Source organism: Chrysemys picta, chromosome 19 (genome assembly GCF_011386835.1).
Source record: "Chrysemys picta bellii isolate R12L10 chromosome 19, ASM1138683v2, whole genome shotgun sequence".
Lineage (NCBI taxonomy): Eukaryota > Metazoa > Chordata > Testudines > Emydidae > Chrysemys > Chrysemys picta.
In genome coordinates, this window is record NC_088809.1 from 17244088 (window position 1) to 17256911 (window position 12824).

The 12824-nt window shown below is 43.6% G+C and overlaps 1 protein-coding gene across 4 annotated transcripts in view; it reads left to right on the forward strand.

The window, feature by feature from the left end:
• Nucleotides 1-12824, forward strand: part of ATP2A3 (ATPase sarcoplasmic/endoplasmic reticulum Ca2+ transporting 3) — a 146198-nt gene that overhangs the window by 93719 nt on the left and 39655 nt on the right. The gene's annotated exons all lie outside the window — the stretch shown is intronic.

The following is a 12824-nucleotide window of genomic DNA, read 5'->3' on the forward strand; positions in this document are numbered from 1 at the left end:
AGCTGAGTAAGAGATAGGCGCAGTGGATGTGAATCACCCATTGGATAGAAGAGACAGGTGAATTTGTGTTTCTGTGGCAATCTGTTCTGCAAGCTGACTTCAGGTCACTCCCAGGTTGTCTCTCCTTTAAATATCCTGGTTTTGGGGTCTTTTGAATGAGTTGTTTCAGCAGTTCTAATGGATTCTGGCTAACATGCAAACACTTACATGAGTATCCTGGAAAATACTGTAGGCAGAAGAGCTTCCCTAGAGTCATGTGGTTTTTACTTGAATGCCCCTTTGTTAGGGCCAATCTACAGGATACTGCAGTTTGATTCAGCAGCTTCTATCTAAAACAAACACAAGCTGCTTTTCGTTAGATTCTCGTGCTCAGGGGTTCCGTCTCCTCCCCTTTTGGATCTACAGGACCTATGACCATTTTTCCGGGTTGCCAGTTTGAATCCAGGCCAAGTTAGTAGTGACAAAGGGACTGGACAGACGCTTGGAGATCTTGATCAGCTTCCCAATAAATGTGAAAATGAAAGTATAAATAGATGACCAGTAGCTGATGGGAGTGTTTTAAATCATACCAGTTTATTACATTATGGTACTTTACACTTTTTTACTGCATGTATCCATCTGAAGATCTAAAAGCAGTGTAAAAGTTCTTATCTGTATTTTGTAGATGGGCAAACTGGGGTAGAGAAAGTTATCTCAATAAATAAATCTCAATAATAGAACTGGGATGCAAACCCAGGTCTCCTGACTCTTAGTCCTATGACCCTAAGTTCATCCTTACTCCTATGGCATCACAGACACTTGTCCACAGTTTGGGATCCCAGGAAGGTGTGAATAGTTTTTGTATTGATCCCAATTGGGTTTTTTTCTTCTTGCAAAGTAAACATTTATCATTGGGAACCTTGTCACCGTTATTGATGAGCCCCTGACATCCCATACCACTGTCCCAGTTCGGCAGCATTTTTATGGATTTCTTTTCATGTAGGGTAGAAAATACTCATGTTTAAATTAAAAAACCCCAAAACTAACTTTCCTCATCTTGCCTCTCTCCTCTCAAATGAGCCTGCAGCAAAAGTGCCCAGCATTACTTAGAGGTAAGTATTTTTATGATCCAGTTGCTTTCCTAAAAGTGTCTAGATTAGTGCTGTTACCCTGAGGGAAGAAATGAGATTTGAGCTGCAGAAGGACCAGTATGCTTACATGTGTGGGTGGCAAGTTCCTAGGTTGGCTTTTTTTTTTTTAAATCTCTAATATTACATTTTTGACACACATATGGCTTTAAAAGGGTTAAACGCAGAGGTGCGCTTTGGAGCGAGAACTTGATCTGGGGCCAACTGAGTTTCCTCCTTTGTGTGACACAGGAGTTAGTATGCACCCTCCTCCAGCCTTATAAGGTAAACAGTGCAGCGGTTTATATAGAAGATTTGTTTGGCTGGCTCAGCTCCAGCAGCTTTTCACAGAAAGTGCCATTTAAACTGCTGGTGCAGAGAAGTTTGGGTTTTATACTTTTTTTTTTTTTTTAATGAAATGTTACCTATCCTGTTTATGGATTAACCTACAGCTATTTCCTCTTCACTATTTACAATTACTGCAAACATACCCCTCTATTCCTTCAGGAAATACGCCATAATGTAATAGCGAAAACCTGCTAATACCTTTCAGATCCCACAATCAAAATCCCCCCCCCTCCACCAACCCATCTTGACTTAATGCCATTGTATTAGTCACTGAGCCCATTCTAGGGTAGGAAATTTAATGTAGCGCTTGGTTGCCGTGGGTTACAGAACACCATTTTTAAATAGGTTTAGATTAGAAAAATAAAGAGGTTGTGACCAATTAAACAAAAATTGACCGACTTCGTGTTGTGAAAGTGTTAATTGTTCCACAACCTAGCGTGTTTGAGAAAGACCCCATACCAAGCAGGGAGAGAGAACTGGGTAGGAGGTTGGGGGTAGTTGCATGCTCCAGTTTGCAGACCAATAGCAAGTGCATCTGATGTGAACGTATACAGCCCCTAATATGGGTTCAGTACATGGCACTCTTCTTTCAGAAGAGACCAGTAATTTTTGGTGCCTGTTTTGGGGGAGGGTACTCAACTTGAAGCACCTTAAAAAGGGGTCTGAGTTTCAGGAGAAGCTGAGCATCTCCCCTCTAACAATCAGAGTTTAAGATGGGCACCAAAAGCTTGAGGCATCCAGAATCAATCGTCACGTTTGAAAATTTCAGACATACATGCATACATCTTGCCCTAAGTTCCTATAGCTATTCTATTTATTTATCTTCCTAGGCATTTATATAGCTCTCCTCACTGTCGTGTTTGAGCACTTACCACCTTAGATATAACTGACCAGGCAGTGTTCTTGTGCTATTCTATATACGGCTCTGTTTGAGTTTTGCCAGTCGTAGGACACATAGGTCAATCAGCCCTCTTAGCAAAGTCCTTATTGCACTGGTTTTGAATACCATGCTAGGAGAGGCGGGCTACCTTCTGACTCGAGGAAGGACTAAAAAAAAATTCTGCAGAGGAGCAGACTTGGCTCTTTCACAATCTCCTGGTCAATGGTTTTCTCAGATATCCTTTAGTGGTGCTGAGATACCATGATGATGGTCTGAGAAGAAGAACCAGAACAGATTCATAAGAACATAAGAATGGCCACCCTGGGTCAGACCAAAGGTCCATTTAACCCAGTATCCTGTCTTCTGACAGTGGCCAATGCCAGGTGCCCCAGAGGGAATGAACAGAACAGGTAATCATCAAGTGATCCATCCCCTGTTGCCCATTCCCAGCTTCTGGCAAAATGAGGCTAGGGACACCATCCCAGCCCATCCTAGCTAATAGCCATTGATGGACCTATCCTTCATGAATGTATCTATTCTTTTTTGAACCCTGTTTTAGTCTTGGCCTTCACAACATCCACTGGCAAAGAGTTCCACAGGTTGACTGTATTGTGTGAAGAAATACTTCCTTTTGTTTGTTTTAAACCTGTTGCTTATTAATTTCATTTGGTGACTTCTAGTTCTTGAGTTATGAGAAGGAGTAAATAACACTTCCTTATTTACTTTCTCCACATCAGTCATTATTTTATAGACCTCTATCATATCCTCCCTTAGTCATCTCTTTTCCAAGCTGAAAAGTCCCAGTCTTATTAATCTCTCCTCATATGGAAGCCGTTCCATACCCCATATCATTTTTGTTGCCCTTTTCTGTACCTTTTCCAATTCCAATATTTTTTTTTTTTTTTGAGATGGGGTGACCACATCTGCGCGCAGTATTCAAGATGTGGGTGTTCTCTCTCTCTCTCTCTCTCTCTCTCTCTCTCTCATATATTCATATATATATATATATACACACACACGAAACAGAGAGAGAGAGACACACAATATTATATTATCTATTCCTTTCCTAATGATTTCTAACATTCCCGCCGCACATTGAGTGGATGTTTTCAGAGAACTATCCACAATGACTCCAAGATCTTTCTTGAGTGGTAACAGCTAATTTAGACCCCATCATTTTATACGTATAGTTGGAATTATGCATTCCTTTGCATTTATCAACATGGAATTTCATCTGCCGTTTTGTTGCTCAGTCACCCAGTTTTGTGAGATTTCTTTGTAACTCTTTGCAGTCTGCTTTGGACTTTACTATCTTCAGTAGTTTTGTATCATCTGCACATTTTTCCACCTCACTGTTTCAGATAATTTATGAATAGGTTGAGCAATATTGGTCCCAGTAGAGACCCCAGGGGGACACACTATTTACCCCTCTCCATTCTGAAAACTGAGCGTTTATTTTTACCCTTTGTTTCCTATCTTTTAATCAGTTATTGATCCATGAGAGGACCTTCCCTCTTATCCCAGGACACCTTACTTTGCTTAGGAGCCTTTGGTGAGGGACCTTGTCAAAGGCTTTCTGAAAATCTAAGTACACTATATCCACTGGATCTGCCTTTTTCACATGCTTGTTGACCCCCTCAAAGAATTCTAGTAGATTGAGGCATGATTTCCCTTTACAAAACCCATATTGACTCTTCCCCAACAAATCATGTTCATCTATGTGTTTGATAATTCTGTTCTTTACTATAATTTCAACCAATTTGCCCAGTACCGAATTTAGGTTTGCCAACCTGTAATTGCTGGGATTGCCTCTGGTGCCTTTTTTAAAAATTGGTGTCACATTAGCTATCCTCAAGTCATCTGGTACAGAAGCTGATTTAAATAATAGGTTACATACTACAGTTAGAAGTTCTGCAATTTCACATTTGAGTTCCTTCAGAACTCTTGGGAGAATACCATCTGGTCCTGTTGACTTATTACTGTTCAGTTAATCAATTTGTTTCAAAACCTCCTCTGACACCTCAGTCTGGGATAGTTCCTCAGATTTGCCACCTAAAAAGAATGGCTCAGGTTTGGGAATCTCCCTCACATCCTCAGCCATGAAGACTGATGCAAAGAATTCATTTAGTTTCTCTGCAATGGCCTTATTGTCCTTGAGTGCTCCTTTAGCATCTCGATCGTCCAGTGGCCCCACTGGTTGTTTAACATGCTTCTGATGTACTAAAAAAAAAAAAAAAAGCTGTTACTTTTTGTGTCTTTGGCTAGTTGTTCTTTAAATTCTTTTTTGGGCTTCCTAGTTATATTTTTACACTTCACTTTCCAGAGTTTTTGCTCCTTTCTATTTTCCTCAATAGGATTTAACTTCCACTTTCTAAAGGATGCCTTTTTGCCCCTAACTGCTGCTTTTACTTTATTGTTTAGCCATAGTGGCACTTTTTTGGTCTCTTACTATGCTTTAATTTGGGGTATACGTTTTAAATTGAGCCTCTATTGTGGTGTCTTTAAAAAGTTTCTGTGCAGCTTGCAGGGATTTCACTTTTGGCATTGTGCCTTTTAATTTCTGCTTCGCTAACTTTCTCATTTTTGCGTAGTTTCCCTTTCTGAAATTAAATGCTACCATTGTGAGCTGCATTGGTGTTTTCCACCCCACAGAAATGTTAAATTTTATTATGTTATGGTCACTATTACCAAGGAGTTCAGCTATATTCACCTCTTGGACCAGATCCTGTGCTCTACTTAACACTAAATCAAGAAATTGCCTCTCCTTTTGTGGGTTCCAGGACTAGCTGCTCCAAGAAGCAATAATTTAAGGTATCAAGAAACTGTATCTTTGCATCCCATCCTGAGGTGACATGTACCCAGTCAATATGGGAATAGTTGAAATCCTCCATTATTGAGCTTTTTATTTTTATAGCCTCTCTAATCTCCCTGAGCATTTCACAGTCACTATCACCATCTTGGTCAGGTTATCTTCAAGAGCAACCCAAAAAGAGAGAGGGAGGAAGATCTGATGAGCAGTATTAAACATTTTGTAGCTTGTGGCTATTTAGTAGGATGGGGGCACTGAAAGTATTTCTCCTCTTTGCATTGTAGGAGCCTTCAGAATGTCCGTTGTATTTATTTACTAGTTTAAAGGTTTAAAATCGACCCCCATGCCTGGGCGTCATACTCTGTTTGAAACCAATACATAATTCACAGAAACTGAAAATACTCCTCCCAGGCTGCAGAGGTGGCTCTTGTTATTTAGTATGGGAGTGCTGACGCTGTACACTGGGCTGTCCATCTAACTACTCAGATGCTTGTATGTCTCCCATCACTGCATTATCCAAGCACCTCAGAAAGCGTAACAAACCTATCCTTACAGCATCCCTGTGAGGTAGGGAAGTATTCTTATTGCCTGTTTCATGCATGGGAAAATGAAGGCACAGGTAGATTAAATGACTTGCCTAAGGTCACAGAACAAATCTGTGGCAGAGCAAAGAATTCAAATTGGGTTTCCTGAGTCATAGGCTAGCAACCTAACAGAGCCATTCTTCCTGTCTAGCAGCCAGAAACTGAACCCATATCACCCGAGTACCAGCCAAGTATCTTTGCCACAAGACCATACTTTCTTGTCAATGACTACATGGTCTTTGCCTCAAGGAGTTTACAATCTGAACAGCCAGGAACTCAATGGGAAACCAGGCTGATGGTGATAACTTAGGTTTTTTTAACTAAAGCAATGGGATCATTGATGGCACTGTCTCATTGTGGGTTGATGAACCCTCCTGAGAGAAGTGGATTTTTCAGGAGGGGTATAAAAGGGGAGAGTGGGAGCTGGCCCGTTGCGGTGGGGAGGTCATTGCTTAAATGAGTAAGTAGAATTCTGGCCTGGGAGACTGTGGTGTTGAATCCTGCCTTCCTTGCCCACCCAAATGGTCCATGGAAGCCAATCAAATTAGCCACGTACTAAGGCAAGCAGAATACAGCCCTACTCATTCAGTGCTGTTTGCATATGTTCTGGGGGAAGCACGTCCTGGATAAAAAGCCTGTGTGTGTGTGTGTGTTCAGTGCGGCATTGAGCTATGGTCATGGCTCCACCTTCCCTACACCAGAACATTAAGCCCACAGCGTCATTATTCCTTTCCATCATTAGCTGCTGAAAGGTTTCACAAGCTGTTTTTTCAACCCATGTGCAAATGATCATTTGATGGCTTTCTCCATTTATCAACACCCTCCCCAACGTGCTCCGGGAGATCTGGAACATAAACCAGGCTTAACCAGTGCTGACAGGCAGTCTATACAGAATGAAATCCAAGAGGAAGTAGCCTGGGATTTGTGGGAGAGAATGACGGGCACATATGCCAAGTTTATAAACACTGGCCTGTTGATGTTTGAATTTGCTTCCTGATGTTTGAAGAACTCTTCGGTTTCTACAGGGGCTAGAAACACTTCAGTGACAAAGCTAAGAGTCTTGTAGAACAGGGCACTGAAATAGGACAGCTTAGGAACGATGTTGGCTGCTGCCTCTCTGAGCAGGCCTGGACTATTTTGGGGCAAGGGGGGTTGGGGAAACTCATGAGAGCATCACAGCTGGCTGCAGGAGGCAGGAAGGTTTGCACTAGGATTAATGCCATTGTAAAGAGGTAGAAAGCTGCAGATGGTTTCTTCTGATAAGCAAAACTACCATGGTGGAGTTGGAAGGGGGTTGCGCTTATGTAATAAGCGAATATCTGTCACCTGTAGGAGCCCAGAGGCCAATTGCTAGTCTGAATTCCTTTTTTCTGGGGGAGCAAACGGAGACCAGCCCCTTGTTATGACGCAGAATTCCGTCCCTATGGGCAGATGTTGCACTAATCGCTAAGCTATGAACGCCTGGGGTCACTATCTTCCCCTCATCAGTTCATGAGCAAGTGGCTTAAAAACGTGGGGAAGGAAAAATTGTACTGTAATGTTGATGAGCTTTTAAAGTTCATCTAACAGCTGCCAGACGACCGGGTTATGCCTTAGCAAGGTGAGCAACCAGCTGGGGCAGAAGTGAAAACGAGCTGGGTGTTATGTAGGGTTAATCCTTACTGGACGCTAGTCCACATGTCAAAACGACAGTACCAGACTATTGGACTTGACTGGGGATGTCCCTGAATGGATGGTTAAGCAGGATAAGGTGCACTGGGGAAGTTTGTATGCAACTTTTATCCCGTTGTACTATACCTAGGCTATACCACCAGTGACAATGCCCTCCATTCCCCCTAACCAGTTAGTGCGTGGGTGGGAAAATGTGCTGTTAAAGTGTTTCCACCTTGCCCAGGGCTGGACTTTCCCTGTTCTCTTTTGCTGATAATGTGTTAAGGCCACTGAGCCATAAATTTGCTATTTTGAGCCTGGAGCTCTCAGGTTACTCATTTGTTCAACTTAACGCCTCGGAATAATGTGTCACAGAAAGCAAATAGCCTGATTGATGGAGAGGAACCAAAGACGAACTGTAAATTCAGGTCCCTGTTTAGGAAGTCAGTCACTTGTTACCATCCTTTGGCCCATTAGGATACTCAGACAAAAAAGTCAATAGTGGAAGCAACGGATGTTTTAATCGTAAGGTTCCTATTCCAACCTCTCTCTAATGTACCCATAGGAAACAGGCATTGTGAAATCCAGCTAAACTGGGCCTGTGCAGGAAATAAAATGTAGGTCTTCCCACTCGAGTCCTGAGCCTCATGTAAGCTGGTGGAATTGCCCTAGGGAAAAATCAGTTGTAGCTAACAAGGTCTATTCCTCAAAGGACAGTGTTTCTAGCAAAATCAAATCATTTAAATGAGCAGAAAATTAACGAAAACTCCCCAGACTGGGCTTCAGATCATTCCTGTCGCCCTGGGATTGGTGCTCCACCTGCTCAAAGCCATCCCCATCCCAGTCTCTCAGGCAGCAGCCACTCCTGTGGACCTTTCACCTGAAAGAGAGCCCAGCTTGACTCTTGAATCCCAGGATGAGTGTGCAGGGCTGGCAGCAATGGTCTAAATGCACTCATTCATGGTTAATAAGGAAACAACGTCGCTATAATCATGGAAGCTCCTCTGTGCTATTGGCCACTAACTTTTGAGAGCAGAACTGCGCTTTAAGGACTGCTCCTGCAAGCTCTGGGTGTGCAGAAATCCCAGTGAAATCAATAGGGCTGTAGGTTTGGATCCTGACAGAGCTGATTTTGCGGCAGTGGACCCTGAACCACCTCTACTTTCGACTCTGTGGAAGTTCAGATCCGGATCAGAACTTCCTGGCTCTGGCCCATTTCTAAACAGAAATGCCATTTTAAAACGCAGCGTTAAAATAAATTAACCTCTGTGTGTGGCCGACAGCTTAGATTGGGAGAAACAGGTTGTACCTGTAGCAGCCAGCGTCCTTGAGCGCTGTATGATGGCTCCAGTAACCTCCACCGCTTGCCATTCAGGAACCATATTCCTTTGTCAAATGTTCCTTTACTTTGCCAAGTTTCCCTACTTAATAATTTGTTAAAATTAACACAGAAAATCACTAGAAACAGGGAAAATAATCTGCAGTGCATAGGGGTGGGTGGGGAGCACCCTAATTTTGGAAGCATGTGTGATCACAATGCATAGTTATGTCTCTAATACTGGTAGACACCCACTGGCAAAGACAACTGGAGAAACATGTGATAGGACAGTTGTCAAGGTAACTTCAGTTGTGTGTTTGTGTGGATACCACAGTAAACAGACTTGTAAAGCTAATGTAAATTGACAGTGCCTCTAATGGGCAAATTGCTGCTGATGGGGTGGTGAGAGAGAGGGGAAGCTATCACTCTCATCAGAGCGATTTCACTCTGGAGGCAGAATCTTCTGCCCATGTTTACAATGGGCTTCGACCATTAGAAACTCACTTGTTGCTTACGTTGGCATGAATATAGCACGTGGTGAATGGTACTGGATAGAGTGCCCTGAAGACTGATGTCCTCTATTACATAAGAGATGTGCCCCATAGGGATAATGCAGGCTGTATTATAGTGCTGGAGGGATGGATTGACCTGATGTTAGACGGTATAGCTGGACCAGAATTTCTCAGGTGTCTCCATCAATTTATGGTGTATTTAAGCTTTCATTTAAAATAGTTTCCAGCCCTGAAGAAAAGTTTACAAAGGAGACCTTATGATGAAGTGCTGTCTTCAGAGTCTGCAGAAAGCCTGAAACAACGAGCATTTTATTTAAACGTGATGCTAATGCTGAAACCTAATGATAGTGCAAATACTGTTAATTATTTTGCTGCTGAGTGGAGGACCTGAGTTCTGCCCTTTCTGACTGAAGTTCAGTGGGGCCAGGATGGTGTGTGGGATAGTGACAGTTGTGAAGTTATTTTGGCTGCCTGGCAACATGGACTGCAAGCTTGATAAGTGGCCTGAACGGATAATCTAGTTCTAATCTATCTTGTAAATGCCTCTGTATCCTCTGATGAAATGTTGTTGTGTAACTTTGCTAAAGCAGCTCTTAGTAATTTGACCACAAGGTTTCTCTGGGCTTCCTACACAACATTGCGCTATTCCCCTCTACCCCTTTTCTGCCGTGACAGAAGTACCTCACTGCCTCAACTGCTAACTTCCACCGTCCTGGTATAATAATCATTCTATCTAGCCGTCCCAGCCTGTCTCTGCAGGGCCTGAAATTGGAGTCTCTCCATTAACTTCAGTAGCTTTGGTCAGGCCCATAGGGAATAGCCTATTTAAGTTTGCAGCCCTGTCACTCAGCCTGTAGGGTTATAGTGGTTTGTTTAGTAGGATGGGGGAAGAAAACAGTTGCTCATTCATTCTCAGCACCTCTTCTTCACATGAATTCTCTTATAGAGCTGATTTTTTTTTTTTCATGGATCTGGCCCTAGTTCTTAATGATTTGCTGGCTGGGAGGTGAAAACACTACTCGCCATATGTGTGTGTTCTCATTCTTATGTTGCATATTTGATTTAGTTGGGGGTTGGTCCTGCTTGAGCAGGGGGTTGGACTAGATGACCTCCTGAGGTCCCTTCCAACCCTGATACTCTGATATGGTGGCCTTGTTGACTCTACTCTGGCTTACAAAGCAAGCAAGTGTTTGGGCGTGAGCAGAGGCTGCAGAGAGCTTTAGCCTGCATGACCATTCAGCTTGTCCTCAAGGGTCACCTGTGATCTGGCTAGCCAAGCCCCAGGCTGGGAGTCAGAGGACCCTGAGTTCTGGTCTCAACTCTGCCATTGATGCACTGCATGAGCATTGTCATCTACACTCTTTGCCTTAGTTTGCTTAATCTGTAAAAACGTGTTTGCCCCCTTTTTAATGCACTTCGAGAACCTTGGATGAAAAACATAGTGTAAGTGCAAAGTCGTTGTTATACATGAAGTAATATAGATTCATTAGTTCTTCCACTGTGGTCCACAGAGCTCTTACCTATTGAACAAGGCTAGTCACAAAGCTTTAGCATCTCCTTGTTTCCAGTGCTAAATCGCATAAAAAGACATTACTACTATTAGCGGTATTACAGTAGCATGCAGAGGCCCCACCAACAATCGAGGCTCCCATTGTGCTAAGTGCTATACAGACAGGTATTAAGAGGTCATCTCCCTGCCCTGCAGAGATTTTAATCTAAATAGACAAAGGATAGTTGCATGAGCGGGGTGTGTGTGTGTAAATAGAGGCACAGTGACTTGCCCAGTCCCCTAGGAAGTCAGTGACCCAGCTAGGAATAGAAACCAGGTCTCCTAACTCCCTGTCCACTAGACCATTCTGCCTCTCCTCACTTTCTGATAATGCTGTTTGTGCAAACAAGCAATTGCTGTAGTGCTAAGGGTGATGTCATGGGAGTGTGAACAAGAGGAGTGCAGAGCCCATGCAGTCTATCAACAGGAGGAGAGGTAGGTCCACAAGACCAGCTAGGTATTAGGGTGACCAGATAGCAAGTGTGAAAAATCGGGACGGGGGTGGGGGGTAATAGGAGCCTATACAAGAAAAAGCCCCAAATATCAGGACTGTCCCTATAAAATCGGAACATCTGATCATCCTAGCTACGTATTAAGCTGTGCTCCACACTATGAAAGCATTTGAGCACCACTACTATAGTTGAAACCATTCCATGTATTGGGTATTCAAGAAGCCTTCGCCTGGTTCATCGTAACCAAGGGGAGTGGGTCTTACCTCACCTACTTGTTGGTCTTATCCACCTGCTTTGTCTTGTCAGTTAGATTGTCAGCTCTCTGGGCCAGGGAATGTCATTTGCCATATGTTTATACAGTATCTAGCACAATGGGGCTGTGGCCTTATTGACCTCTAGGTGCTACTGCAATATAACTGTTAAGACTAATAATTTAAAAGGTAGAGTCCTACAAGAAGCATGAATGGAACAACCCATGGTTTTGTTTAATGTCTAGGGAGTGCTTTGAGAATAGAAAGTTTTATAAGTGGTCTGGAAATTCAGGCTCCTGCCTCTGCCAGTGTTGGTGGCAGGAGCTATCCCTGGCTTACTGATTTCCGCCTTCCCCTGGCTTACAAGTGAGTCTCAGACACAGTCCAAATAAACAGTGATTTCCTTAAGACCTCCTCTCCAGGTTCCTCCCCCCCCTCCCTTTTAAAGGAAGCATTTTCCTGTTTGACGTCTTGGTGGTGGTTACCAGGAGGTGGCGCTGCTCCCCAGTGCGGAGGTCAAGGGAACCCTTTTAGTTACATGATTTTTTTTTTCTCTAATGCAAATCATAAATAACGATCAAGGCAAATCGAGCATCAACAAACCCTCTCGCAAACAGTGCAAGGAGAAAAGGGCGCCACCGATCTTAAAGTGAGCAGCTGCCACTGAAAAGCAGTCACTGGAGTGGGCAGGGAGAGCAGAGGAGATTTTGAGAGGTTAGGGTTTTTTTTGCTGTTGCTACATCAGGGAAGGAGAAGTTGGAAGGAGTTTGAAAGACAAAAGTTAGTAAAAATAGAATGTGTGGGCCTCTCACAACTTCCCAGGGTTTTATTAACTGAGCTGTTACATTCACACAGCATAGTGGTGGGTGTAATCCCTGCTCATTAGCAGCACGAGCTGATGGCCAACGGCCCCCCTTGGAAAGGGGCAGCACAGAGGGCTCTTTACCACAGCTGTTTCCTGCTGTGGCTCTTACCCCATCTGAGCTGACCGCTCTGAGCGGCTTCCTCGGGGCTGTGTGTTTTCCAGAGCAATTTGGACAAGCTGCGTGCCAGACCAGAAGCCATAACCCTCTCCTTCCCCACTCCAAGAAAAATATGGACAGCTCCTTAGAAGCTGGCTCTGTAGCTGCCTTCGGATCCGGGGGAGGGAGGGGAGAGAGTGAGCTAGAGGAGATGAACATGAAAAAGGCAGGGTATGGCTGGAAGGACTTAGAAGCTGCCAGAAACTGAGTGGGCATTTCTAAGCCCCCTGAGGAGAGCACTGATGTACGCGTGGTATTGGTGGGATGCTGGCTAGAGAGGACAGGATTTTCTCTACCCTTAGCAGAGCTGGCTAGTGAATAAAAAGTGATCACATGGCTGCTT